This window comes from Bidens hawaiensis, unplaced genomic scaffold, assembly GCF_021521415.1.
Source record: "Bidens hawaiensis isolate Kalapana, Puna unplaced genomic scaffold, B.hawaiensis_p1.1 tig00037682_1, whole genome shotgun sequence".
Lineage (NCBI taxonomy): Eukaryota > Viridiplantae > Streptophyta > Magnoliopsida > Asterales > Asteraceae > Bidens > Bidens hawaiensis.
The window spans coordinates 60,766-66,311 of record NW_027496593.1 but is presented as its reverse complement, the minus strand read 5'-3'; positions in this window follow the sequence as shown (position 1 = coordinate 66,311).

Genomic DNA, 5,546 nt, shown 5'->3' with positions numbered 1-5,546 from the left:
CCCAAGGGAGAAATGGTTCATCCTCAGGTTCAGGCTTAGGTTCCTCTGGGATAGGTGTTTCAACAGTAGGCACTTCATCTGGTTTTTCTTTTTCAGCCTGTTTCTTTTGTTTCTCCCTTAAAGTTTGGATTCTTCTCTTCTTTGCTTGAGGTTCATCAGTTTCTTCAGAATGTTTGGCAGACCTTTCAGTTTGAGCTCTTTTTCGCTTTTCTTTCCTTTTCAATTTATTATACTGGTCTACAACTGATTCTCTTGACAAATGTTCAACTATTTTTGGTTTCATACCTTTTTCCAGCAGGTATCCACACATTCCTCCAAACGTTTTCTTCAAATTTTCCATCTTTTCAAGTTTCTCATTCTCTTTTACACACTTCTCAATCACCTTCTCTCTCTCTCTCTGTTATACAGATCTTGTAGTTTGTCAAAGTTTAGGTTAGACAGATCTTTTTCTGAATGATTGTGCCTTCTGAGATATTCCCTGAATTTATGACTTTCCCTATTTTTCTCTTCCATCTTTTCCTTCAGGGCATCTCTCTCTTTGTCAAGTCTCATCTGCAACTGATCATCATCAAGATCAGCCAGTGAATCAAAACTTATGCCATATCTTCTTAGTTTTTCAATCAAAGGATTTTTCCTTTTAGCCTCCCTCATACTCACCTCAATGTTTGTCCTCTGTTCCTCAGTCATTGTGACCTGAGGGGACACAACATTAGTAGATTTCACATTCATTTCCTGATCATTCTCAGGGTCATTATCATTATCATCAGAATCTTTAGATTCATCCTCTTCTTCAGTTAAATCATTCATGGCATCATTCATCATCTTCTTCAGTTAAATCCCATCTCCATTTCTTTACAGACTCAGTACCTTCATCTGACATGAATGTTTCTGGTCGATCCCTTTTCCTTGAATACTTCTTTCCATACTTGGGATCTTCCACATACTCCCATTTATCAGGATTTTGTCTAATGTCAACTTTGATCTGTTGAGCCCATTTCTGTGCAACCATTGAGGCCATGGACTCACCAATTTTTTCTTCAGCCATCATATCAGTATTCAGATTTACTGGTTCAGCAGTCTCATTTGACTTAACTTTGAAACATGCTGACCATCATAGCTAGGGAGTTATCAACTTCCTTATCTCTTCTCACCTCAATCAAGGCCTCTATCACTTCTTGATCAGCCACTTCTTCAATGAATTCCTTTGCAAATTTGGCTTGATTGATCAAGTTTTCCTGCTCTGCTAACTCTACAGGGTTCATAGTTTGGGACAGTATTTCTCTGTCCCTTGTTTCTCTCAAAATGTTTTCTTGTTCCCTTAGAGCAGCAGCAGCAGCTTCATCATCTTCTCTAAAGAAAATATCATTTTCTAGATATGCCTTAACAGGCTCTTCTTCTGTAACCTTTGCCTTACCCTTTTCAATCCTTCTCCTCACATCCTCCTCATCTTCAGACTGTACATATTCATTTATTTCTTTTTCAAGGGCTTCCAGTTCTTGGTCATGCTCTATTCTCTTGGAACTTGCTTCTTGATCAGTTTCTGGTTCAGTGTTTATAAGTTCCTCAGTAATAGCATTTTCATCAATGATTTCTTCAGTTTGAGCATCAGTGACATCAGTCTGAACATCAGTAGCTATGTCAGTTAAGACATCAGTAGCAATTTCATCAGCTACATTCTCCTCAACATTTGTCTTTTCAATCTTATTCACAATCTCAACATTCTCTACATTCCTAGATCCTATGCACTTAGTGAATTTGTCTCAAGCGGACTTGCAGGTGCTGAACGAGAAAAAGATATTTTACATTCCTGCTTGGAAAGAAGAAGCCAATAAATACCAAAGAGTAGTTTCAGTTTGTGTACGAGAAGGCGTTCATGCTTGAAGACGGGAGATATGAGATTTTTGAGATTACGAGACACGTGATTGAAGATGAGATATGAAGCTACTGCCAAGGGGGAGTCTGTTGGTACATGATGTCAGTAGTTCAGTATCGAGTGTCTGTAATAATGTTAGTTTGGTTTGTATTGGTGTTTAAGCGAAGTTGTCTCACAAGTTCGCCTGTTATAAGCGAACTTGTGGGCAAGCGAAGTTATCAACAACTTCGCCAAGTCTGTTAGGCGAAGTTGTCGATAACTTTATATATTAGGTTTACGGCTTATTTTGTATTAATGATTTTGAAGAACGTGTAATCGGTGATTGAATATCACGTGTTATTAGTTGCAATACAACGTGTTCTTTGTTTATTGTAACGCGTGTTTGCTTGTGTTTAACGTATATCGCTTCTACGCTCGTATCGTCTTACGTAGGGATTCCGCACCTACGTAGAACGAGATATTTCCGAGTAGATCCGGCTGGGAACCTACAGACTTCATGTCTACCTAGGTTTGATGAACATGTTTGAGACTTTATTCTTGCTTTGAACTATTGTTTGATTATGGATTTCGTTATTTAATAGTAAAGACTTGTTTTTGTTTTCATGATGTGTATAAGTATTTATTATCTTGATTGATTATTAACTATTGTTTCACATAGATCTTTTATCTTTTGATTGTGTTCTTTAGATTTAGGGTTTATGTTTAAATCATTACTTGGTGTTTTGATTATTGTGATTAAATGGGCCCATTAGATCATAGAAGCTTGTTGATAGTTGGTTAAGGTTTTGAATGTTTTGCTAAATTCCAATACCTGTAAGGTGAGGAGTTGTTCATGTATCTTGGTCAATTGCATACTAGGATAGATAGTGACATTATATTTGCTTATTGTGTTTATCCATGTTCATGATGTCATGTTAGCTTATCAAGTTATCTAGGGTTTAGTGTTTCGTAAGATTGCTTGATTTAGATACTATTAATAACCCTAATTGATGACTTTGCGGAAATCAATAATACTGATTGCTTAATAATCTAATAATTGTTCTTTAGGATTTCATTTGATTCTGTCAAAGGTCCTTAGGGTTTGTTAGATGAATATGTTTAGAAATCAGTTTCCATAATCATGTTATTTGTCCATTGCTTGATGATTGTTGATGCATGGGATTCTTACCTGGGTAGATTCCTTCCCTGATTGGTTTCGATCTTGTGTTTAGTTGCTTATTTCTCGTTTTCTTGCTTATTTATTTCTTAGTTTAATATTAGTTTAAAAACCCCCTTAAAACATTAATAATAAATAGTCGTGTCGTAAGTCGAGTCTAATTAGTTAATTTACGTAATTTATAGAGTCCTGTGGGTTCGATATTCCGGACTTACTTAATTTTATTACAATTGACCGGTTCACATGCCGGTGTTTTGTTTAGTTGAGTCTTATGTCTAGTTTTTATTACTTGTTTAATTTATTTAATATTTTATTGACTGTTTTTAGCACAACACCTCCCTTCGCGCGTCTCAATACCAATAAGAAACGGACCCCAGGGGATACAATGTTTGTAAGCCGACAGATGGACTCGTGCATACTCACTCAAAGTAAAGGAAACTTGTTGCATTGATCAAAAGTTATAAAACTCTCAAAATTTTGATCAACACTATAATGGTTTAAGTCAAGTTGGGGTGATTCGGCAAAAATCAAATTAAGCTTGAACCGTGATTAGAGGCTGATAGTTTCTGATATTCTGTGCGATAATTGAACCATTAATCATATCACAAAAAATGCTTGAAGGCTTGTCATAATATTACTGAAATAGAAAACTGTGATGGAAGGGCATTTTGGTCAATATGATTCTCTGCATAAACTCTGCAAAAATACAAAAATATGTACTGCCTTTGAAAAATCATATAAAACACAAAAAGATTGTCTATTTAAAGGTTCAGATATCTTTTTATGTAAATACGTTCTTTAAATATTACAAAATACCAAAAAATATTTTTCATTTTCATTTTACATATTATTTAATTTTTTTTAAGTTATCGGTTTCAAAATGTGAAACGATTTTAAGGTATTTGATTATCGAGAGATACAGGATCTCGGTAATTCATTATTTAACTCATTTAATTTACTTATTTAAATTCTTTAATATGTATAAAACATTTAATGATTTTTTTAATTCATTTATTTATTTGTTTATTCATTTAAAATTAAATAAAAGTTGAGTCGTTAATTATGAATAACGAATTAGGTTGTTTTAACGAACTATCTCTGGTTCGTTACCCAATTCTCTTCCACACTCTGTAACGAACAACTTCAATTCGTTATCCATATATTAACGAATTAGACAATAATCTTTGATTTTCGATTCTAAAGAATTGATTTGTCATGACACGTGTTAAATGATTCTAAAGAATTGGCAGTTAATTCAAATTTCAAACGAATCATCTAATTCGTTACCTTGGGAATCGTGCAGGGTTAGTGTATATAGGACGGCGTGCATACGAACCGTCCTACTATACACTCTTCTTCTTCACTTTATACAAAGTACCTCTGCTCAAAGTTTTTAGAATCTTTGATTTTCGATTTTCTGTGTTTTGATTATACTATTGTGATTATAAGGTATAGACGATCATTTCTTTGTACTTTTCGTCAAAATTCATACAGTTTGAATAAGGTAATTAAGTTAATATAGTTACCGTTGTTTGAGGTTTCTTTGAACCTTGATGTATATATTGTAATGGACCATGAATCGGTTACAATGATCATCGGAATGGGTTTCCGAGTTCAATGGTACCCTTTGATTATCTTTTTATTTGATTGATGGGTGGATTATAAGTGGTCATTATCGGTGTTTTATATTCCAGTCTAAACCCTAATTTAAGTATCTTATTGCATGTTTTGGATTTCAAATTCGATATCATTTGGGTCGTTGTGGGTTCCGAGACCTTTATGGTTGTTTATACGGCTACTCATCAATAATTATGGAGTAATTGATTTTTGATTTGCAATTTTGACTCTTAGTGTTCTTGTCAGTTTTGACCTTGACCAAGAAAGTCAAAGATTAAGCCTTTTGTTGGCCATTTGTTATACTTAGCGAATTGGAACTCATTTGTGTCCAATTCGTTAAGTAAATAACACGAACTAGATTAGCGAATCCTTTTAATAACAACTCAGATGTGCATTCGTTAATTTATAACGAATTAGTTGTTAAATTATAACGAACTAATTCCTAATTCTCCATTTTTCAATAGTAATTCGCTACCTCTGGTTCGTCAACAATTTACTTGATAGCGAATCAGATGATTCGTTATACACGTTGTAATGAATTATACTGATTCTTTAATGAATGACATTTATTTATGTTTATAATAATTGTTTAAATTATTTAAATAAATACATAATTTATTTTATCATGATTATTGGTTACTTATTCTTGATCTTATTTATACAGTAGTTTGGCTAATCAAATGGACCAAGATCCACCATTTGCTGAGCAACAAGAGCAACACAACAACAACAACAGCAACAACAACAACAACAACAGGTTCTACCGTTATTGCCATACGACAAGAAACAACAACAACAAGTTCTACCGTTTTTGCCATACGACATGAAAATCTCTTTAGAGGATTATTAGAGTTTGTTCTTCGTTCACGTATTCACTACTCTATCACTGCTGATCCTGAA